The following is a 26,231-nucleotide window of genomic DNA, read 5'->3' on the forward strand; positions in this document are numbered from 1 at the left end:
AAAACCTTGAATTTGTTCAAACTCCCTTAATTACCCAATCTGGAATTTAAGTCAGCTTTGAAGAACTCTGCTTCTCAACAACATGGAATGAAGAGAAAGGAAAGGAGAGGAAAGGACAAGAAGAGCCGTCTCTACAGCTGTCTGCTTGGATTTCCTTCCAGGGAAGCTATACATTCATGCCTGTGGACCACAACTAATGTCAGTTAAAATATTTTCCGTCCAAATATTTTGGACTTAACCAACTGCTTTTAATTGAATTTTTGGTTTAATTACTTAAATATTTTACTTTGAATCATCTACACATTGATAACAAAATCTGTATAAAATCTATTGGGTCACAACTCCAAGGATATAGCCACCTGAAAACAATAAATATTTATTACTATTTGATTACTAAATACTGTGGCATGGTCAGGCAAGGTCTTCCTAAAAATGCATGGGAAAAGATACACATTGACCTTTCATCAATAATTTTGAACAGGGAAATCTAAACTAACCAAATAAATTATATGTCAGACCTGGCATCAAACCACAAAAGGAACACTCTTATATACTTGCCCCCCAAAAACCTTTCCTCTTCTCAGTTGTTAAGTTATGTACATATCTATACTTCCTGTTGCCCTTCATCCACCTTGAGGATAGGTCTGAGAGTTTAGAAATCCTTTGAGAAGAACAGTAGTATTTAAAGCAGAATGCTGTGTAACAGAAAAATGTATGCCAACCATCTGAGAAGAACGCAGAAAGCCTCTACTTTATTGAAGACCTTATATTTTACTGCAAGAATTAAGGAAAACATTGTAATTTCATTGCTGTGTAAAATCAGGAGGTTTAATCAAGTGCTAAAGCAGAATTACATTTGTTGGTAATTTATCTACTAGGAATGGTGGAGGCCGAAATAGTTCAAAATAGATGGAGTGCTCCCCTACCCTTCCCTTTCTCCTATGTCAACAAGGATGGGGAAAAAAAGCAGCACATTTGGTGTGTGGTTTTAAAGCGAAAACATCTGAAGTAAGCAAAACTCCATCTGCTTAAAGGCAACATAACTACAGCAGCTGAATTACAAAGCACAGAATTCCCATCCTACATACTTACTTTTGTAGATACTGTACATGCTTCACTTTCCCTGTATCTGTGTTGTTTTTTTCTCTCTCTCTGGGTACATATGAAAACTAATTTAAGAACTTTATGGATTATCTATGTCCCTCTTTAATGATATTGACTTTTGCAAATTGTTTTTTTCTCTCAGTGACCTGAGGCAGGCATGGTTACAAAATAAAATTTTAATGAGCATAACATGATCTCATACCTAATAAGAAGATAAGCTCTCACCCCTCCTGCATTTTCTTTCTGCTGTGGAATCTCCTTCAAGTATTGGTAACTAATTATCCCAACTAACCAGTTCAGCTGCTCAGCACAGACATCCAGAAGGCCAATGAGATAAGGTCATGTAAGTAGCTCGCTCAGAACAACTTGTTCCCACAGGGAAGGCAGAAGTCTGTAGCCAGTAATGAAGAGTCTTCTATGCCTTGACCTCAGTGCTGCACGCTGGTGCTGCTGCACTAAGGACTTCAGAGAGGCCTTGGGATCTGAAATCAATCCAACATAACCCTTGTGAGCTCAAGACATCCCAAAGGTCTGTGGCCGGCTATGCTCGTCTGCTACAATCCGCTGATTACTCACCACTGAAAGTGGTTTAAAAAATAAAGTTTTAGAGATCAAGGGACAAAACAACAGACCCCACAGAATCCCAGAAGGGTGAAGGTGCTGAAGAACTGTTATAAAACTCTCATCTCCTAAGTATCAGATAAACAAGTTAGACATGCTGCAACTCCTTGCCTTCAAATTAGAGGGGTAGTTCTGAGAAGAATACAAACACGCAAACTCAATTAATCCTTTATCGAACAGATTCATAATTATGATTCACAGATTTTAAGAAAATCTGTGTTTGGATATCACTCCACAAAGAATACAAGTAATGTAGTAAACAAGGAATATATTTTGACATATTTGAGACCTGGAGATTTTGAGGTAGTGTTTTATGGCATTGCTCATGCATAAAATGGTGACTAGATACAGCCAAAAAAAAACCCAACCCCAAACCAAAAGAGACTGAAAAGAAAGTTTTGAAGTATTTTCACAGCTTTTTAAAGAGATTCATCTTTTCACAAAAAAAAAAATATTTTTTTTTTTAGTCTTGGAAAATTAGACTAGCTCCGTGTCTGATGGTAAATCAAGAAATACAGTACCAAACATTTTGGGGCAAATTATTATTAATTCTTTGCACATCCAAAACCAAAACCTGAACCTAGAAATTTGACATATCCTGTTATACTCCTGAGAGGTTAACTAGTAAATCTGAGATGCCTGTATATGTGATTGCAAAGTAGATAGTGGTCTTGGGTGAGTAAATTGGATAGTGATTTAAAAAGTGACTCCATGAATTGAAAGTGACTGACATGTTCCTGAAGGATTAAGAATCCTAGTGAGGGCTTTTAGGTACAAAGCACTGTACATCTATCCTGTTTTGATTATGATCTTCTCTAAGCATCCGTACCACATATCACAGATGGAGACAGAAGTTAGACAGGCCTTTGGATTATAACAGTATTGCCACTGTTCTGTTCACAAGGATGTTGTCCTACATTATTTCACTATGTATGAGTACACACACCTCCCTGGGAGCATAGTCCGGTTAGATATATTTATGTGTTCTGTTTTCCTCTTCTTGCTGCACATGTTTTGTTCCATTTACCAACATTTTACAGTACCAGACAACTTAAAGATGTTGACATCTGATATACAAGTGATCTTTCTTATTTGGATTAACATTAATGTGAGAAAATCTGCACATTAGCATTATTATACATACAATCACACTTTAAAAATATTTTCCAGCTTGCAAAGTCAGTTAAGTGTAGTGTTAACTGTCTATGTGTAAGCATTAGTGCCATTTGAGACACTGAAATGTTTGCACAGGGCTTACAGACAGGAGGAAAGATCGATTAGGGACTTGGACCCTTCAGAAATAGCAGCTGAGAGCCAGGTGGGACACCTTAGTGTCTCAAATGACAACAGATACTGACATTTAGGTAACAAAATCCCACCCTGAATGAGAGAATTACAGAAGACCAACACACAAACAGTTTTCTGGTGCATCTACTCCACACACATTAAAGAAATCATAGCCAGATAGTTAAAGAATGCATTCCTAATTGCTACCAACTTCAAATAAACAGTTTACTGAAACAAATAGTGTTGTTTCAGTCTTGCCAAGGTAACACTTTGACAGGAAAACAGATGTCTTATTTTTTAATTTTTGCCAATATATTTTATATTTCATTAACTATGTCACTACAGAATTCTAAAGTAGTTAGTGCATTCTGAAGCATAAATAAAACAGCTGTTTTAACCAACTCTGATCATTATGCTTATGTGTGTAGTGACTGAATTAATATCACAAAGACAACTATAAATCTTGCATGCCCTGGTTTCCAAACACTTGCCTCCTCAAGTACGTGACTTTAATGTGGTCTTTGTAATGAATATTACTTATCTTTATAGCATCAATAGTGTTCTGTTCACTCATGGACAAGTTAAGTCATGACCCCTGTCTGATCCAGACTGTCAGTGGGAATGAGACCTAAAATATTAAATATCAGAAGGTTCAGCTCTGTGCATAAAAATCCCCTTGTAACTCTGAGATAAACAACCAACTGCACAGTTGCTGAGATCAGCTGCTAGTGAGTCATGACCACATAGCCAGACCTTTTTATTAAAGTTTGGCGGAGAAAACTTCAACAGTGGACTGTGACAATTAGATTATACTGTGTAGCTTGTTCATTCAAATAAAAAATATATATGTGTGTGTGTATACATACCATATGTCTGTTATTGCTTAACCCTACCTGGGAAGATAACCCTCAATATGGGCCTCTGAAAACTATGCAAACGTGTCCACTTTTTTCCTCTTTCAAGTCTATGTTTCTGCTGCATTGCTTTGCATCTTTATCACCATCTTTACTAGTTCTGGATGTCTAGCAGCCCATGTCACAGGATGTTCGAAAACTCTGGGCAAATGGCCACTGCATACAGCCTGAATGACTCAAGCCCACAGTGGTGCCTGTGGAGCTACCTTGGACGCATCCACTGATTCCCAGAGGTGATGACATTGGCAAGTAGGAAAACCGCTCAGCCTCAGCCAGGGCCTGCACTTGCCATCATAGAACACCTGAAGTATTACCAACGAACTACGTAGGAGAAGAAGCAACTTTTTCTCTCCTTGAGGAAAAAAGAGGAAAAAATAATAGCATATATCCACAAGACAGGTTTGGATTGCAGGAGCATACAGTTCCATTCCATTCCATATTCCAAGGAGCAGCAGGCATTCATATTGAAACTGCTTTACCTTCCCAACACATCCTAATACACAGCTTTTTATAAAGTATCTACTGTTCCTGTTGATGCACCTTACTGTTTGTGTATAAGTAGAAACAGAGGGAAGAAAAGAAAGTTGAGAGCTGAACTCTCAAAGCTCAGCCTTAATAGCTGCATACTCATCCACCAGTTGGCTGGGTGTCACATACACAGGAAGCATGCAGATAATTAAAGAAAATAAATTAACGTCTGACTGCAAAATTTTCCCATAAATTTCCCATACAATAGCATTTCTGTGATTAATCCTGATGCTAAGTACAACACTTAGTACTCTAAAACCAAACATATCTGCAAACAACACAACTCATGAAACAATGTCTTTGCTTAGAGCTGCCCCTGTGTGGATTATCTGAGCTTCAAGAAGGATTACATTTACATTGCAAGCCTTGTCCTCACTGGAGGGCAACTCCTTTGAGTTTCTCTCTACTATTTGACTGCAAGTATTCATGACATCTCTAGGAACTTAATATATTTCAGGCTTCTCCTCCTCTAGCAAATGTGACTTGGTCAGTAGGTTCAAAAGTTATAGATGAGGATGGAGGGAGAGAGGGGAATGGAAGAGGAGACTGACAGAAACAGAGACATGGAGAGAATGATCTGATAAACCTCGCCTCCTTGGGAAATGTTGAAAGTATGATCAGCACAGTTCAATCATGATACATAAAAGCTGGATTAGAATGGTGTCTTTTTCTCATTCTTTCACATATGACAAATATGGAATATTCATTTAAACAAAATCCCTATTGTAGCTTCTGGAAAAACTATGAAATAGATCTTAGTAACTAGAATATATACATATGGACTGCAGAACACAAAAGCAGTCCACTCTCACCTTTCAGATCATATCTGTCAGCTCAACAAACACAAATGAAAATCTACTCAGTTTACTTATACCTATATGCACAGGATCAATGGAATGGTGAGTGATCTTTGCAAAGACAAAGACCAAAAAGGGAAAAAGTGTAAGAAAGGCCAGTATGCATGCACAAACTGTTTTCATCAAACCCCTATAATGTAGTCATAACAAAACATATTTTCTTAAGATGTATGACTTGGGATTATGACCCTTCTGAAGGACCACAATCCTGTGGGGTAAAAAAAATCAAAATAAATAAAAAAAAAAAAAAAAAAAAAGGGAAGGGAAAAAAATGCTACCAACTTAAAATATGCTATGTATGTGTATTTCTATGTATGCATAACATGGCAAAGTACTTTTCTCAGCCAGAAAAACAAATTTAAACAGGCTTAAGCTTTGGGACAATGCTTCTTCCACATCACAATAGAACTGGGTAACTTGAGCCCCAATGAAAACATTTTGCAAAGCTATAAATATTTAAAAAAAATGAAAACTAGTGTGATAATTCAATCCCTCTTCACTCTAGGTATTGCTCCATATACCATCTCTAATTATGCAGACATATTCAAAGACAAATTTTCAAAAAAGCTGACAAACAACAAAAAGAAACTTGGCACAGACAACTGAAGCTGGAAAAAGTCAATGCCCACTGAACAGAACAGATTTCTTACTGCTGGATGCTGATCACATCTGAAAATCTGGCTTAAATAAATAGATGATAGAAAGAAGAAAGCAAGCCAAGATACCTTTATTTTGATTAAGCCAAGTTCTGAAGCCTAAATTTAAGAGAAGAAAGGAAAAAGGCGGTTTTGATTATTATGTTGGGATGTTGAGGTACAGCAGACAGTAGTCAGGAAATCTCAGCCCAAGTATTAATACTAGAGCTGAGTTCTGGCGTTATGTATCCAAATGCACCAACTTATCAACTTTTAAATATTTTATCAAAGGAACAATTTACATTTTCAAGCATAATGCTGTCATAATTTTAGATATGGTATACCTAAGAAAGAATGGAATATTTTGTACACAATGTGTGTTCACTTTCATACTTAAAATACCATTTAAATATTACAGCCATTTATAGAGTTGAAGAAAACACATTACCTTACCTATTCCTTTGAGTAGCTTTCATTCTGGTAAAAACAACAAAAACCACCCTGCATCCTCCCCAAATGCAAACAAACCATAGAAACACTGTACCCTGTCTTGAATTTGTGCAACACAAGAGAAAAGGATTTACATTTGATCCAGAATATACCTTTACTTGAAGGTGTAATCACTTGTTTAGCAATTTTAAAAATAAAATACTGGGCAATTTACAGAACGTCATGAATACAAATCAAGAAAGCTCAATGCAGAACAAATTCTTTTGGTGTCTGAGCGCCCTCTGCATCCTTGAGGTGTACATTGGTTTAAATTTCTGCTTTAAACACACTCCAAACTACATTTTTTTTCTTCTTGCCAAACCCTCCCAGATAACATTTTTCTTTTGCTCTCTCTTTTGAGGAGTAGGGGAAAGGAAGGAATGCATCTGCTTGCTTTACCTGGGAAGGAAAGAGGTCAGAGAGTGCCCAGGGCCAGAGAATGGAAGGATGACTTTTTGATTTCTCCTCAGCCCTTTGGTAGAGAGTAATGTCTGTTAAGTGACCTGGTAGGGGTTTGTGACACTGTTATTTGGCAAGGGCTGAATTTAACCCAGAAACTGACACACTGAATGGCAAAGCCTAAAACTGAGCAGAACAGAGATACAGGATAGTCAGAGCTTTCACCTCAACGTACTAACAGAAGCTGTCGGTGCTGGCTGTTTTTATCTCCTGGGTCCTATTTCAAACCAAATTGTGTGAGAGAACAACTACTAGCTGGTATTAGCTAGAAGATTTAGCTGTTTTATTTTATTTTTTGGAAGACAATTATCTACGTTGAGTAGTTCTACATTACCTGCAATGTACATTGCTTACAAAATATTTCAGCAGTCAGCGAACTGTTTACAGAAGAGGTTTAGGGGGGTTTTATGCTGTCTCTACTCCGGGCCTGCTTTTACTGAACAGCGTTTCAGCAACTGCAGTTTCAGAAGCACTGACACACAGGTAAGGATGAAAGATCATCTGCCAGTAAGGACAGAGTAAATCCTATAGGAACAGTCTCAGTTGTTCTTAAATGGGTTTTAGCTAGCCTTAAAGGGCCACTGACAGACCTTGAGCACACAGGGTTTCACCAAAGTTAAAGGAAAAAGAAATATGAGGTTGTTAGGATCACAGAGCAAGAGTTTCCTACTGTCAACTGTAGAACAAAATGGACAGCTGGGATGCTTTCGGTACATCTCTCAGTGAATTTTTCTTTACACCAGTTTCTAACTATGTCATTGATTCTAGGGCATGCAGGCTTCAATTCTAGAAATTGAGGAAAAGAAATCTTTACTCTGAGCTGCTTAGGATAATGTACAAATTTCTTCTATTCTGAGATGCATCCATAGTGTATGTATATATATATATATATGTATATATATATACTGACCCATCCTCCACAACCATCACCTTTAGAACAGAGCTTCAAAATATATAGTTTGTGGTGGTTTTGTGAAAAATCATCATGACCTGAAACAAAAAAAATTCTGAAGGGCATGTTAACAGCAGTTGTGAAAAAGCCATTTTCTTAGGCTTAGGAAGGAATCTCTGATAATAGAGAGAATGTGTGCACCCTAATAACTTACTTGCTGTGCCATTTGCTGAGTATGTAGAAGGAGACTCAGGTTCATCTGCATGCCCTGATGACTATGGTGGAGGGACTTGGAACTCGGTTTGCCACAGTTATATAGAATAATATTCCTTCTTCAGAAAAAAATCACACATAGACGTTTTTCCAACCCACAATCCTACTGCACCTTTTTCAGTCAAATTTCTCTCTCCCTTTCAGTCAATCTGCTTTCTGTATTTCTTATCAATCTTAAAAGGAGAAGACATCAAAGATTCAGTCTTTCTTGCAGCATATACTTTGAAGATCATAGCCCATTTATTGCAAGGAGATCCTGGCACCATTCTTAACTGAAGAACACAATGTTGTATTTTGTTTCATTACTTGGAAAATGAGAATCCTTTGGGCAAACCTTGCCATGCTCCTTACCATATAACATTTCTGTAAAGCTAAAATATGACTAGAGAACTGAGTGAAAAAATGCACGTGGCGAGATGTTTGTTCTTATTATTAACTTATTTGCAGCTGAATTATGAAATGTAATTGCACCAGTAGATCAGGTGCACAACAGAAATCTTATCCAGCTGTTTACACTTCCAGATCTGTTGTTTTGGAGCCTGCCTTCACCAGCAGAGTCTGGTGCTCTGCAGCTGTTCAGTTGCTAACGTATCTGGGTCATGGTTCTGCTAAGCAAAGCAGAGCAGGTTTTGGATTCAGATCAAGTTCTTGTTGCGAACTGGGGCACACACATGGAAAGGGGGCTGGCTGGAGCAACTGCAATTAAAACTCTTAAACTGAGCTACTTAAACTAGTTAGGAACTAAAGGCATGATCCTGCTATGTCCCACTGCACAAAAGCACCTCAGTTCCTTCTGTCTTCCTTCCCTCCTATATTATATCTCTCTTTTGATGTGGTGTGCCTCATTTTGAACCTCATTATTAGCTCTTTGAAGCAAGAACCATGTTTTCCTATAAGTTCATAAAGCGCATAGTACAGCTGAACTTGCAGGGATGTTTCCAATAACAGCTCAGTCATTTAGATAATATTCTTCCAAAACGACAGAGAGCGATGGCAGCCATGTGTTGAGCAATGCTCTCTCTACCAGTAAATAAGGAACCCAGAGGCTGCATGAAGTCAACTTCCCAGAAAGCCCACAAAAATCAAATTTGGTTTCTTGGCTCCAAGGAGGCAAAGATCTGACATCTGCACTATTAATACTGAAAAAAGCCTCCTCCTGTTTTATCTTGGAGTGCCTGTGGTCCACTTATGTTGCCACATATCAAAAGGGCAATAAACAGCAAAGCTTAGTGATTTTACTGCTGCAGTATGTTATGGTGGGAGTTAACAAATAGGTAATAAGATAGGCTTCCAGTTGTAGTTTTTAGGGTACTGTTACACACAACTCAGAGCAATGGTGACCCAAGAAACATTACTAAACACATTTGCACTTTTTACTGTTGTGCTTAAATGGAGATTTATGTAGGGGTTTTACAAAGCTAAAATGGCTGTGATAATTTATGACCACAAGATATTGCTTATAGAACAATTTTGAAACTTCTAGGTACAGACTGCCAAAAACTATAAAATCTAGTTCTGAAACCCTGAAGAAAAGAGCAAGAGGCGATTCAGTTTGTGTGCTAAACCACATCTGTGTGCAACATACAGTATAGTACTTAAATACTAAATGATTCCAAGATGAACAACCTGTAAAAAAAAAGTTTTCCAAACTTCTGCATCTCGTGCTTTATACCACATTGCAAGAAGGACCCTGCTCCAGACCTATAAAGTTACTGTTTTAATAAATCCATGGACATTTCTCATTAGAAAACCTCTTTACTGGACACCCACATCCAGCTTCCAAAATCCCTTACTGTAAGTAAATATTATGGCAAGCCAGTAGCCTTTCCTAATTTTAAAGCAATAACTCTGTTTCTGTCATAAGCCACACTTTCTACCATACAGTAGCACATGAAAATCTCTCTCACAATGGGTACCTGACGCCTGGGAACCAAGATGCAACACTTTACTGAGCCAGGAATTAATTAGACTGACAGGACTTTCTAATGACAACATTCTTAAAAGCATTAAAATGGTATGTAAAAACTGCATTGTAATTGTGATCCTCCTAAACTACATCAACAAAAGGCCAGTCAAGATTTATGGCTTCATAACAAAATAAAGTGGATGTATGTCATCTTGTCCTGCTACTTGTAGAGACAAGGAGGGAGGTCAATGGAAAAATATTTCTCATGAGTAAGTATTAAAAACAAAACAAAAACATTACAGTTAATCAGATAAGCTATTTATAAATTACAACATGTAATAAGGGATGGCAGACATTATGGTGAAAAAAAATCCCCTAATTTATTTTTAGTCTGGTGGTCAGCAGAGCAGGGACAGTGGAAAACAGAGTGCAGCAAAGTGTGGCATTCCAACTTCATTCCTACCTTAATAGGCTTGTTGGGGGCCCCCTGTTTGCAACTGGCAAAACTCCAGAAATTACCCCACAATATATGTCTTAGCAGGCTCAGCAGGAGATCTTGCAAATAGTCTTCACCCACTCAAAGCTTTAATTTCAGCTGTCCCTGCCAGACCAAAGGGGGCTGCTGGAACTATGATATTTTCAGCACACAATCTAGGGCCACATCAGCTAATCAACTAGTAGCTCTGTAGGGAAGATACAGTTTTGAATCTCTTCTATTTTACTGACTCGATTGCAGAAACGTATCTTTTTCCCTTAGAAGAGGGGAAAACTTTTTTTTTACAGGGTTGGTGATTGTGTGCAATTATACACAGTGTTTAGCCATGTAGAGCCCTCTTCTAAAAGCTTTAGAAGCAGTAAATAACCAAAAACCTGCTCAATAAGCTGGTTTTTTTTTCTTTATAAATTTACAAAAAGTAGTCTTTACAAGAATTAAGGAAAAACAAACAAACAAGTAACAAAATATAAATGTAGCAATAGTTACTTTTCCATAGATTGTCAAATGTTGCTAACACTTATCTTGAGAATAAAATGGTGTGACAGCACTATTTTGTGAAGGAACAAAATTCCAGGAAGAATAATCTAATTATCGGCCCCTGGATTACAGTTACAACTGTTAAAGATTTTTTAATTATATAAGGTAGATGACCTGCTATAAAATAATCATGTTTAGTCTTTTTACACAGCTTTTAGCCATCATAGAATCTATCTTGACTTTCATTACTCACAATTTTCAGCCTGGCAGATTGCTTATTTGAAAAAATAGGTAGGAGATTATAAATCAAAATGAAGAATGTGACTTTTCAAAGTGAAATAGACATGAAGGATCTTATTGTCTCCCAGACTTCACAGCCTTTCAGCAAAACATCGTAACATTAAAGCACTAAAAAAAGTTATTATCAATCATAAGCTGTTAGTTCATCCCTAGAAAACAAGATTTCCTTGAGTGGAATACAAAGGAAAGAGAAAGAGAAAAGTGATGTGAGCAGTTCATACAGACTCTCAATGTCACTAACATATAAGAAAAAAAAACTCCACAGATTATCACCATTACTTGATATTCATTATTACTTAATTCGGCTAAGTTGTTGAAGTGCCTGTGTTTTGAAAGGGAAGAAAAAAAATAAAACCTTCCCAGGAGGGAATAAAGCAGACTGCAGTTACACTTGAATAGCAAAAATGTTAAGTATGCTCATGAGATGATGTATGTAATTATTTGCTGGTTAGTTAACTAAATTAGAAACAAGATTTAATTCACTGTAGAGCCAGAGCTTTTATATATTAAACACTTATACAAATTGCAACCAATTCAACCTCAAATTTTGGGGTTTACTGAGCTTGCGCTTTGTATCTCTCAGGAAATCAAATGCAGGGAGCACATTTGTACCTATGCCCTTGTTGACCAGAAAGGAAATATTGGAGAACACTGTAGGATACACTGTAGGATCCTTGTTTGACAGCTCTCTGAGGAAGCAGCTGAAATTTTAGATATCATTTTATCTCCTTTTACATCATGAACACTTTGATATAGGCCAGGTTCCACTTAGTATAAGCAGTAATGAAAGTGCCGCTTCACTCCACAAAATTTATAAATCAACATCATTATTAATATGGTATTATTTTGACTGTTGAATTGGATTGGAGTAAAAATTCCTTCCTCTGTGAAGAAAATGGAAACAAGTTTGGATGTAGTAAATTTCATCCAATCAATCCAATATAGATAAATTATCCTGAAGTCAAAACCTTAACCCATGTCAAACTTTAGCTCTCCAACAGCAGTGATGTGGGCACTACATAGGACCTGTTTGCTTAACCCTAGTTCACACTTAGAACAGGTTTACTGAGCTTTGCTTACATTGATTATGTTCCTTAATGTGTTTCTGAACCCCCACGAACCATTGGTCTGTAATCACACAAAAGGCAGCACTTTGCATAGCAAAATCAACAGCACGTGAAACAGCAGAGAAAATATATAATAAATAGCAATAATATAATATAATAAAATAAATAATATATAATAAAGCAGAGCAACATTTTTAATACAGGCCAGGGCATCGGTAAGAGGCTGCTGCCCACAACAACAATGTAGTTCCAGTTCTCCCTTTTACACTCCAGCTGTGCCCTACAAAGTCTCAACTGGTCTCACAGAAAGGTAACCTCAGCTGACAGATAGATACTATCATTTATACTGCTGTAAGAGAGGTGGATGTACTCCAAGTGGAAGAGATGACAGTTTCTGGCCTGCAGATCTCATAACTTGAAGGACAAAAGAGGGAGAACAAAGGGCAGGCCTAAGTGTTACAACGTGGAATGAGCACCGCCAGGGCAATGGTTAGCAAATGCTCAGTTACAACCTTTCATTTAGCACAGACAGCATCATTTCTCAGATGTCTTCCTATTTCACAGGGCAATGTAATAAGAATGAAAAGCAGTAGGCTCAGGATGCTGGTCAGATGCACTAGCGGAAATGAGAAGATCTAACTTCTCCTGTTACTAGACCACCATGGGGTCCACCCCTTTATCAGGGCAATGCTTGTCTTCTGAAGTCTGCAAGACTCATCACTGACTCCATATGTTCAAAGAGTTTGGAAAAACGCCTCTTTTATTTTCTTCAAATCTGCAGAGAAATGTACATATTTCCCTTCAATTTCATCACTATGGTCTGCGGTTTTAGGTCTATGGTCTGTGACTGCAGCTCCACGCCTGCAGGTTCAACTGGTAGGGCCGTATTCCCAGTAGGCAGACACACACATATATACAGCAAATATATACATATACACATGGCCAGCCACACAGATCAACACAGACAGAAATACTCAGCACTCATGCAAACAGCATCAATGACCTCATCTTGTACTTCTCGCTAGCTGATCAGGATGAAGATCCATTACAGGAAAACATAAGCATATGTTTACAATATGGATCTCCCCAGTAGCTGGCCTGGACATGCAAGCCCTTGAATCCCACAGCCCACTCCAGCTGCTGGTAGAGGTCGCACTTGCACACACCAGCAGATGCACAAACACACTATAGATTCCTCCAGTGACAGGTGTTAGACACTCAGTCTACTCAGTAATCAGTCCCTGGACACCCTCATATCCAGTTGTCTCACTCACAGAGGCACATATGTATACACTCACTTGACCTGAGAAAGATGTGCCAGGGGAGGTTTAGGTTGGACATTAGGAAAATGTTCTTCATCCAGAGGGTGGTGGAGCACTGGAACAGGCTCCCCAGGGAAGTGTCACAGCCCCAAGTCCGACAGTGTTCAAGAAGAGAATGGGCAACGCCCTCAGACACATGGTGTGAACTGTGGGGTTGTCATATGCAGGGACAGGAGTTGAACTTGGTGATCCTTGTGGTATCCTTCTTCCTTCCCGAACCACCTTGAGCTCTCCCTTTCCCTGCCTTCATTCCTTCCACTGAATATTCCATAGTAAATTTTGAATAATCTCATTATGCTTTTCCCCTGCACCCCGTAATGAGTCCTATTACCCCAGGCAGTGACCCCCTCAGTCTGTGAGGTTACCTGGAGAGATGTTCCCATTGAGTCACCTTGATGGATCATGCAGGACCATGGGGCTGATGCTCGCCTGTGACAAGTGTAGGAGGGCACAGGGTGGGAACTCCTTCCTCTGTCTGTGTCACATGGGTGCTCCTGCTAGCCACTGTGTCTGTATGTGTAGCAATATCACATAACCTAACAGGTGTAAATGTTTACCACCAATATCTGCTAAAAGGATGTAAATGTCCCTCCAAAATTGTAACAGGCAAAAGTCTTAATATTTAAGACAAAAAGTAAGCTGCAGAGGGAGGGAGGAATGTTGTGGGCAGAAAGTCTGCTTTCCTGAAATTTGACTACAACTCCAGGAACTACATAATCCCTTCTCAAGCCCTCCAAAGCAGCTTCAGCCCCCTTGTCTGCACAGACAAAGCTAACAAGCACATTTAAAGCTTGAGCCTTACCTAGTCCTCATGCTTAGAAATGTGGAATATGCAAAACTCCCCCAACAAACCCAGGTTCCAGTGCTGAGCAGGCTCAGCCTCCTAATCCCACTGCATTCAAAAGAAAATTGCTTTGTTTACATAAATTTGGCTTTCAGAGTTTTTCACCATCAATCTGGACAAATTTAAATCAGTAGAAGCTTCAGGTAAAGTTACAGATTTCAGTGCACAGAGAGCCTAACGTACAGAATCTCCTAACACACAACAGACACTCTTTAAACTGCAAACAAAGGCTATAGGTTGTTTTGTAAAAAGATAGATCACTGCAATAGGTCAAGATTTTCTGGATAATGAGAGTCCCAATAGAATATCCAGCCACAGCTGGCTTGTCTGCCTGTAAGCGATGTTTGAGATATCACTAGACACTGTACAAAACCAGGAGGAATGACTGAGAGAGTAGGTTGCTGGGCTGTAGCTGAGCAGCAGAGAGACGAAGTGTAGCCAGAACACTTAAATTGAGGCAAATAATTTCCAGACTCATAAGTCATAAGGTATCACGGTGTTCTAGGCAGCTAAGGCAACTAAAAACACAATCAGAATATATTATTTTCTTGCAAGCCAAGAGCAAATGGAAGTAATAACTGAGAGAACGGCAGGTTTTTACTATTGCTGACTTCCAAGTAAGCCAGATCTTTGTTTCCTGAAGGATCTGTGCCTTTATTTCTCAGCAAGATGCTTGTGCAAATGTGTGCTCCTTCGTTCCCTCCTCCTCTCTCCCAGCTTCCCCGCGTTTCACCAGCCAAAAAATATCCAGCAACAGGATAAGGGCAAAAGGTGGGGAGGGAAGAGTTACAATGAAAAAAACCCTCTGGACTACATTCTGTAATCAAATAACCTCCACGTTTTCCTCCAGGCTAGCCCATTTTTTTCTCTGGCTGTCGGCTATTCCACCCTGCAGAAAAGAGCTGTTATTGTGCTCTGCACAGGTGCATAGAAAGGCTCCTAAAGAGAACTCCCAATGAACACAAGGCATAAACAAACTCAAGTGTGGTCTTCTCTTCAAGAAAATAATTCAGCCAATGTGAAACTCCCTCCTTGTAATAAATTAGCTCCTAAGAGTATTCAAAAGCTAACCTTTGACCTCCTCCCGTATTATTCTCATGACCACCAGTGGGAGAGGAGGTCAAGTTGGTCAGTTCTTCTCACCAGTCACTGATGCCTCTTTAGCAAAGGAGGGGTGGGGGAGGAGGGAAAAGAGAAAGAAAAAGAGAGAGAGGGGGGGAGAAAAATCAAATTTGCTTCTCCATTGAAACATAGGCATAGTAAGTAAACCAAGGAGGCCCAAGCCTCCCCCGGCAGGCGTCCAATTTTACAACACATTTGTAAGTGTGCTGCTGTCTAAATATACTCAACACAGAGAAATTCCACACCATGGCTACAGCAAACGGGCCAGCGCTCCACAGCCAGCTGCTGCAGGATTTTTCAGCATTCGGTCTGCAAACCAAAACCATGGAAAGCTAATGGAAAGGCCACAACTGGCAGCTTGTTTTGGCCGCCTTACATACATAAGGCTCGTCTCCTGATTGAAAGCATATGAAGAAAGTTAGGGTTGCTAAAAATAGAATAATTTGTTAAGTGGCACATTCCACCTACCCGTGGCTGGCACATGCTAACTTCATTCATAGTCGCAAGACATTCCTTGCCAATCTGTTCTGACATTTTTCACTTAGTGGGTAGTAATTTTTAGAATAACAATAACGTGATAATGAAGAGTATCAGATAATCTTTGTTAATAAAACCACACGCTAATTTGCTTCCCATGACACATGCATGAGAAACCCCTCTTTTGATAGGCTGGATAGTTATAGAACTCCTGGTAAATGGAGTTCTCTGGAAAGTATTCCAGCTATCTGTAGCTGGCCAGCACTTGATTTATTTTGCCAGCATATGCACCAGTCTGGACTGTGAAAAGAACCCACTTTTATTTTTATTTGGAATACAAAAGCTGTTCTGTAGTTTTAGTACCTCCCATTGCCTGGATTCTTCTCTGTCACCTCTGCATTTTGCATTGCTGAGGGGAAAGATTGAGACTTTTGGCAGAGAAATGCATTGAATATTTGCCTTGTCAGAACAATATTCATCTGAATGTCCAATTCATTGCCTCTCAGCAAAGATGAGCGTTTTTATCTCAACATTCAATAGTCCATAATACATTACCTTGGTACCCCATCACTGCTGTATCCTAGCTCCTCTTTGTAACTCCATGACAAAGCCTTCTGAGAAACTGCTTTGCAATTACTCTATAAAACTATAAACAAGCAAACACTTGTCCACAAAATAACACTAAACTACATCATTCCATTATCTTTAAAAGGATAGTACAGTTAACTGGAGATGAAAGCTGAACACATAAAAGGTAAGAGACAAAATGTCAAGACATTTTCATACAGACAGAATTAATATAATTGTGTTTTTTTCAATAGTGTTAAAGTTATAATATAATTTCTAAGGAAAATTATATTCTGGGGACAGAAAAAATGCTGCATGCCATCCTTTTTTTTTGTTTTAAGTTGCACAAGTCTTGTAATGGGTTCACATTAAATTTAAACATTTTTTTCTACTCTTGTTTTATACTCCACAATTCTCCCTAGTTTTGTAGAATGTCACTGTACAAGGCTAATTTATAATCTTTCATCTATGAGAGTTATATAAATTTCATGATTTAACTACTGAAGTGTATGATGCATCCTGTTTTTAAGAAATTTCTCTCTATATAGAATTAAAATGACTCATATTTTAGTAAATCAAACAATCTAGTACAAAAGACTGCATTCATTCTAACATTAAATAGTACAGCTATTATCTAGCACCTTTCAAATATTGATTTCCACCTCTTTCTCTTTGGAAATAATGCAAGAATATAGATACTGTTGCCTCAGACATGTGACTCATCCTAAACCAAGACAAAAAAGGTGATAGTAACATCACACAACTAGCTACTGTAAATGACTCATATGAGTTGTGATGGCAATCAATTAAGGTAAGAAATAAAACACAAGTCACAAAGCAGAATCCAAAAGCACAGAATTTCCTACTTCACTAAGGTGGCAAGTGGTAGACCTAAGCTGACAGCTTTGTTTTCAGAATCTGAATATTTCAAAATAAATGTGCTGCTGTGATATCTGAAATGGGAAACTATTCCAGTGTAAGGCTACTGCTGATCTCATAGCTGCTTGAAGATATCTGTAAAACAAGTAGTGTGATCATATATCAGCTCTCAACAGATAGTTCACAATAAAACACCATTATAAGGGGCCGTGCTCGTATCATGCTGTCAAACAATACAGGTTCTAAAATTTCATGAAGTCTGTCATACCTAGCTAAGTCTCTTGTTCAATAATTTTACAGTCAGATTTCCTACATCTTTTCCCCAGGATTGCAACTACCTGCTTACGCTAGCCATACATAACCTAGGATGAGTTCTGGTTCAAGCTGAGGGACTGAAGAATAAGAGATGGAGTTTTGAGCAGCATCTTGCCAGGCTGGGTGCAAGTAGGCAAGCTTTCATGCTTTCCCACTTTCCAAGTACACTTTGGTGTTTGCCTACACTAAAGTACATGACAACGAACATGTACAGATATTCTTCAGCAAATACACAATCAGATTTCAAAGTGTTTTTTATCATTTTAGAGTTAGGCTACTCACAGTCTCAGATAAAGTTCTTCACACAGGGCCTGATCCCAAAAAGGAGAAAAAACTGGTATGAAACACAGCAGAGGGCTCAGAATAGGCTCCAAAGTCCAACACGTTTTCCCTACACTTCAACTCCAACCAGTAGATTCCCAAGATGCTGAAAGCCTTCACGTCATTGTCTTTTACCTACTGGACAAATGCTTGGTAGCATAGCATGATGACCAAATCATACCACACAAAGGAGAATCTGAAATCATACACAGACCTATCTGAACTTTAGACTAAATGCAAAATCTTCCTCGTATTCACCCCTAATGAATTTACTAAGGAGAGATACTGAGTGTCATAAAGTTCATATGGGGAACCCTCTGTCTTTGTTGTTTCATGACTATAGACATTAATCATGAGATCTGTAAGGCTATTAATAGCCTTTGAGGTCACTGTAACCCAGTGACTGCCCAAACAGGACAGTCCTTTCAGCTGATGCTACAGCCTTCTCTGGGAACAGCCTAAGCCTAAGATCCAGGATAGAATTGAGATATTAGCCTAGTAGCTACCCATTTTCTCTCTCATTCCACCTGAAATCTGCTCATTAAATATTGCTCAATGCGTAAGAAAAAGCAATAGTAAAAATGGACATTTTCACACATTAAAGTAGAAGAGAAAACTGTTACCCATTCTCCTGCATGCAAAGAAGATGTAGATATTCATTAAAAGTCCATGTCAAATAGTAAGTCAAATAGTAAGAAAATGGAGATGAAGAGCTCTGGTAAATATACAGAAGGCTCAGGGAAGGAAAAGCCAAAGTGCTCTCATATTTATAAGATTTTTGGCAGTACAAGTAGAACAAAACTTGCCCACATTGACACAACGAACTTTCTGGATGGCAACAGGCCTGAAGCCAGGGAATTGCCAGGCAGCCTCTCCTGTTACCCAGCATTTCATTTTTGGGTTCAGAACCTTTGTTCTGTGCAGCTCCAGCACAAGCACATTGCTGTTTTCAGGGAGTTGTTGATTTTACTAAGTGCCTTAAAAAACCTAATTGAATCTAGTATGAAAAAGCAACAGATACATTCCTGTAATGTTTTGAAAACATTAAAAAGCCATCCTGAATTCAGGCTCAAGTTATTCTTGGCTGATAGTACAGTATTTGAAAAGAAAAAAAAAAAAAAAAAAAGAAAAAAAAAAAAAAGAAAGGAAATAAAACAAACAACCCACAACAAAACCAAAACACACCACAACAATAAAAAGAGGTGTGCAGTAGTTAAACCCCATGGGGGGTAAGAGGGCCACCAAGCTCCTCTAAGCCTCACTCAACTCCTCAAAACAATATTGGAGCAGTCCACAGGGATTTCATCCTACCCATTACCAATTTATTTCTTCCATTCTCAGAATGCCATATATTAAGATTTTGGTGGTTTGGAATACGCAAACCGTACAGGTGCAAGTCTTCAACATCCTGTACTGCCTGTGTTGCGTCACCAAAAGCCAACAGGATTAAGTCCTAAAAAACTGCTCAGATTTTGTCCAGAGATGTGAGGCACAGAAGTACAAGCACAACTTGTACAAAATTGAGGGTCATTTCTAGTTCTGCACTACAAAGACAACCAAATCATTTATTTAAAAGGACACAATTCCTTGTGAATCTTTCTATAGATTCTTCTAGTCGTAATTAAAATAAATAGCTCTAATGTAATTTAATTTACTTATATTCAAACATACGGTAAGCTCAATCCTCATGTGTTTTACAGACTTGTTAAAAAAACTTTAAATATCTTTGCCCTGGAAGAATAAAACTAAAACAGTCCAAAAGTGAAATACTTTTAAAAAATCAGTTTAGATTCAATGACAGTTTCATAATTATTTGTGCTTTGTATTTAAATTAGGATTAAAATTACTTTATCTTAATCTACTTATAGAAAATAAGCTCACATGAAAAACATTCAGTCTATCAGTGGATAATCCATAGTAACTTCAGCAAGTTGTTATTTTATAAAGTATAGCTGTATACTATTAGCAAGTGTATTAAATTGAACCACTGAAAGTTTCTCTATACTGGCAAAATTACCCAGCATATTTTAAAGTAGTACAAAGATTTTTAAAACTTGTTTGTTAGATCTGTAGTGCAGGACTCATATGGTTTTAGTGACTATGACCCACTTTTACCTCCATAATGAGACTAATTCAGTAAAAACAAGGAAGTCTACATGAAAGTGTATTTTTGTAGTGATTTTTAAAATAAAAATAATAATATTACAAATTTTAAATGATGCAATGGAATGAATCCTCAAGACTAACAAACTACTTGCCAAAGCCAGGCCAGATTTGGGGATACTTCTGGTTGCACTGGAGATGTAGGGTTTGTGGTTTTTTTCAGGTTTCTAAAAAAGCGATCCAGATCACTTAGAGGTTAAGTTAGAGTAGCAGATGTATTTCTAAACTGTGAAATTCTTCAATATTTTTATTTTTAAATCATCCATAATTGGAATAAAATTTCCAAAAGTCCTGTGAGCCATAACTTGGAAAAAAAATTAGAATATTTCAGGTATATATTGGCTTTTATTCTTCATTTGAATTTGTTTATAATACTTTAATTTTTTTAAAACAAAAATGAAATAAAAACTGGAATTTAGTTCTTGAACTAAATCAAACCATTTAACAAAAAGATGTTCCACAGTTATTTTAAACATTAACAGGTATAACAATCTGTGAAGAAAAACAAAGTTAACGTATTACTTTTGTAGTCTTATAACACATTTTAGAAAAGCAAAAGGAAGAGTAGATTTGTTTGATTTAAAGCTGCTGTAAGTCACAACCGAACCATGCCATGTTTTCATAAATACCATTATGAATGAAACTCAACCATAAGACAAATATTGTCCTCCGTTCCCTCACTGCAGATACTCAGATGAAGCATTAATCTCCTGATTAAAACCATTTTGCCTGAGACCGGTCCAGCTTTGTCACATATGCACAGGTGTACTCCTGGTCAACTAAAAGAGGTGCACATACCCAGTCCTCCGTCATGTAACAAAGGGGCCCATTCCATCCTATCTGGTCTAATTCAGAAGCTTAAACCCTTCAGTTCTGGGTAAATTCAGCCCTGTTGTCACACAGATCCTTCATAATCTCAGGCAAGCTCCTTAACATCTTTGCATCTCAGACTTTGAACTACCTTTTTTTTTGCTTTTCAAAGAGAAAGTGCTTCCTTTCTCCAATCGTTTATAACTAGAGTACATTCAGACAACCTGAACTTTGAGGCAAGGTTGCACTCCTCCCTCTCAGGCACAACACTAGAACTAACAGCAAGGAATGCAATCATTTAGCAAATGTGCAAAAAAAATAATCATTAAAGAAAAAACAGTTTATCAAAATTGCACGTTAAATTTTTCAGAAAAAAAAGAATTATTACTTATTTCTGAAATTTCCATCATACTTCGCTTTGCCAGTATGTAATAGTAACATGGAGTTTTGCCTGGGTTTATAAGCAGTTTGTCAACAGCCTCTGCAACAGGGAATCAGGGCAAATATTTTCTGTTTGAAGTATCAGTGAAGCTGTGTGCTGTCCCTGTTTATGAATGAGTTTAGAACCCAGTGAACTAGAAAGCAATTGTGCCGTAACAATCTGAACTAGAAAGAAAAAAAATATGGTCTCTTCTGGGTGACCATACCCTCTGCATAATGTTATGCAGTGTTTAACTGTAAATATCTCTGTTACAATTAAGTATAAAGGCTGGTTTGTTTTCTGAAGTTCGTAGGATTTTTATACATGCTTTTTTTCCGCTGTAGAGTTGTTCTTTTTAGAAGTGTTTGTAGGCAATTCATTTTAAAAGGGCTCCAGGGGGCTTTTCCCTACTGTGTTAAGCTGTTTTGATATTCTTTTACAAGCAGAGTCTTAAAGTTGTTCTCCCAGATGCATTGTCTCACTAATCAGCTTTATGAGGTTCAAGGTCGCCATTCAACATTAATTATTCATTGTACAATTCACAGCTGGTGATGATGCTAAAAATAACAAATAATACACACGCTCAAAAATACCCTCATCAAGCATCTTCTTCATAAAACTTCAGATCATAAGAAATATTAAATCGGAAGAAAAAAATATATAAGATTAGTATGGTACTATGGAAAGCCTGCATTAAGATCACCTGTGTTTTTCTTGTCTTTATACAGACATTTTCCGTTATCTCAATATTAACTACAGTAGAGAAAAGGCAGGTTGTAGTCACTGGTACCAAAACAGGCCAATGTCTACACTAAGGCAGCCATAACAAAATCACAAAGAACAAACTAGATGTTTAAAATTTATTGTTCAAAGATTTACGAAGTCAAAATGCTTGAGAAAAATTATCTTTGAATGAAAACTCATAGCATGGAAACAGGGTGTAAGTATCTTACATTTATAGTAGTCCTTGTACGTGTTTTAAATCTGTGCAGTGTCAATTTTAGAAAGGTTTTCTTCTTCTCTAGGCAAGCCAAGACTTGTCACACATTGACAGTGGTAGGAATGATGTCATCAGCAAAAAATAAGCCTTTTTTAAAGGGCTATTTAGATTTTGGCAAACTGGTGTAGGCAAGCTGCTACAACAGATTCTGCCTGCTCTCTCCTCTGCTGTACTCATTCCTCAGCTTATTAAGGATTCAAGAACAGTTGAGGCTTTGAAACAGAGCAGAATCAGAGCCAAAAACTTCTATTATAAGTCTAATTATACTCAGTTCCTTCCACACACATTCTGACAAACATAGCACTTCTCCGTGTACAATATATTGCTTAACAGAACCTTTTTTTAATGATAGTACCATATTAAAGACCTTCTGTTTTGTTTTCCGATGTCGTGTCTTACAGTTAAAATACAAAATACTTGCTGTCTCCACTCAATCACACTTATGCAATTACTCAGTGTCTCCTGATAGCACTTCAGCCATTATTTTTATCTGCAGCTGGAATGTTTTTCTTTCCTCTGCATGTTAATTTCTTGGTTTGTTTATACAAAATATGTTAAGCTGATTTCAAAAATATGGTTTACAAAGTGCAGGTCAGTGCCAGATGTTATTTAATACTTTCAGGCTGATGCTTTGTGCGCAGGAAGGTGGGTCCTGTGATGACTCTCTTGTCCATAACTGCTGAGCTGACATTTAACAAATGGATATGATTCAATGATTCAACACAAATATTGAAACTGATACCTTAATTTTGGCACAAACATATTGTTTAGGTTCTTTTCAAAAGCAAGAGACAGCTTGGATAAGTTTCTAAATGTTTGTACTCACACATGTGAGTCAATAAGTATGTGCCTTTATATCATCTTATTCCATTATCAGGGATTTCTCTTCTTTAATGACGTTTTATGATAGCTTAGGAAAAAATTTAAGCAAGTTTCAGCTACACGCCTTATACTGGCTGTATGCTACGCTTCTTTTTTTTTTTTTAACAACTGAATGCTTAAAGCACAAAAATTTGTTGCCAACGAAACAGGCAGTCTATAACCGTATAAATACATTTCTGAAAGAAAGTTATTTTTATTTCCAGCTCTGTTTTACACAGGAATGAAGCATATGAAAACATAATTTCTCTTGGGTGAACAGACAGTAATTGTTAAAAAAAAAATCATCAAGAATGTGAAATGTTATGTCTTTTTATATCCTCTGTAAATCACAAAAATCCTGTTTTCAACTTGTTTCCTAACTTTATCAACATGGTTTAATTTACAGGCAAAACTAACTACAGTACCTCCCTCCCTCCCTCTCTGAAATATATATGCTTCCAAAATTCTATCTAGGAGACATGCAGACAGGCTGCAAAATAGCAAATCAAAAATCTCAGCTGTCCAATTTTTGGGTCTTCTTTTCCTATTTAGAGTTCTGTCATTTGTTATATGGCATCTAGTGGCATCACTAAAATCTTATGTTCTTCTTGTCAAGAAATCAAGAAAACAGCTGCATTTTAAGCAAAGAATATGAGTGAATAATGATTGCATCAGCACGTATTTTGAGTGCAAACAGTACTGATGATTCTGAAGTGTAAGAGAATGACAATGGCTTTGTTTCAGGAGAGCACATCTTTACCTCAGGGTCTTCCACTGCTTTTCACTTAACAGGTTTAAGAAAATCTATACCTCCCTTACTCTCACAGAATCATATTAATAAATTACTCTGTGAAAAGTTCCTGACCCTTTACCACTTGGGATCAGGTTCTCTGGCATTAAGTTGAAAATGAAAAAGAAAGCATTGAGGAGTAACCTGCTCTTGCTAAGCACATCTGCTCATGCAACCACTCAGTAAAACCGTTCCATTTAAAAAGAAAAAAAAAAAAAAGGCTTGAAAACTTTTCTGCATTTTTGCTGTTTTTGCTGCATTTGCAATGTATACTGGACTATGCCAGGACCAATGTGCAACTGAACCTTTCTAGTTCAGTTCTTCAGTTTTCCCTTTGATTTCTGTTGACATAAAAGGCATTAAGTGTCTGACTTCAAAAAACAGCCAGTGCAGATATTTGTTGTTCAGCATGGTGGTCTTGCTCAAACATGTGCTTTCTCTGTGTTTCTTTTCTTATTTAGTTCACTCACTATATAAACATTATGATCTTAGCCTCCCTATCTCACTATTCACTCATATAAAAAGATGTACAACCTTGTACAAATTATTTTTGTAGCCAGATGTGATATATTCCCAGAACACTTTCTATTTCTGTAAAAACATAAAATCACAATATTTGCACAATTATTTCTATTCATGTCAGACATTATTCTGAAAACTAACAAATTAGAAAGACATTATAGTTTTGTAGCAGTTATACTCTCAAGCCTAGAAGGAAATGGAAATCATATAAGAAGGTTAATTTCCTTTCCAAACTTTACACCTGAGACTGTCTCTTTAGAAATGAAACTTGGCTAATGTCTGACCAAATTCAAGTTATTGTTTTTGTTTAGTTGGTTTTGTGGTTTTTTTTCTTGTTATTGGTGGTGGGTTCATTTGTTTGTTTTCACATAGTGATTTTCTTCTGTATTTATCAACTTCATAGAAATTGCATTTAGGATATACGTGTCTAACATATTGCTCCCTTGAGCAAAGCAAGGAGAAAAAAAACAGAAGCAACTTGATTGCAAAGGCTGAGGGAGGAAGCAACAGCAACCACTACTACTGCTAGCAGAGTGCTGTGGCTGTCAGCTGTCATTCTTTCACACGCTAGACCAGCTGGTGTAAATTAATGCAGCACTTGCAAACTTAATAGAGATGTATTAATTTACACCAGTTGAGAACCTGGGACAGATTTTTCAACCACTGAATGCACAACAGTAAACAACTCCACTGCAATAATTACAGATGAAAAGCTCTGGCCTGGGTTCAGATAGAGTGCATCTCATGTATTATAAATAAGTTTCCTCACGGCTCCCACAAAATTAGTATAATGCACATCCACAGCACAATCACATCCATCAGGCTACCTGGGTTATAGGTTAAACGTGACATTCTGGTGTTGCACTGAAGTCAGGGTGTATACTTACCAGAGCTCCATCTCAAAGATCACTTCTTAAGAGACAATCTACAGGTTGTACAAAGACTTCACTCCTGTTACATGACTGTGGATCCTGGGCAAATTTCTGATGCTACCGATACATGTGTAGGCAGCACACCGTGTTGGAAAGCTGACAGCACTGTATGCATTCATCAACACTGATGGTTTGAGTGGATTAATAGTACTTATCCTAAATTCCAACTGTAAATTTCTGGAGAAGCTTATGGTGAGGGATGTTAAATTTTTCACTATTCCAACTTTAAAAAGCACTACAATATCACCAAGTACCACAGACCTTCTGTACTTCTGGAAAAAGAACAAGCGGAACTTGCAAAAAGCTGAAGATGGAGCAAACTTTTTTCTGGTTAATTCCACTTGTCAGTACCTTTTCTATTGCTGAGGAACCAGAAAAGGTGCCAGAATGCTTTATTGTTTGGAGATGGCTATAGTGCAAAAAAGTACTAGGTTTGGTACCATCTTCCCCATCCTATGCTGGTGCTCAGTACATCCTCTTCCCAGTTATAGCAGGTTCTAACTGGCCTTGCATTTGCAGCTGCGCTCCTCCTCCCTGCCCCTGACATGGAAAAGCCAGCAAAGACACGTAGGGCTACAGT

At 37.6% G+C, this 26,231-nt stretch overlaps 1 protein-coding gene across 2 annotated transcripts in view; it reads right to left on the minus strand.

Annotated features, from left to right (window-relative positions):
* The window catches only part of LOC102092424 (potassium voltage-gated channel subfamily KQT member 1), a 492,070-nt gene that overhangs the window by 341,819 nt on the left and 124,020 nt on the right, over positions 1-26,231 (minus strand). The window lies entirely within an intron of this gene.

The sequence above is a fragment of the Columba livia genome, chromosome 1 (genome assembly GCF_036013475.1).
Source record: "Columba livia isolate bColLiv1 breed racing homer chromosome 1, bColLiv1.pat.W.v2, whole genome shotgun sequence".
Taxonomy (NCBI): domain Eukaryota; kingdom Metazoa; phylum Chordata; class Aves; order Columbiformes; family Columbidae; genus Columba; species Columba livia.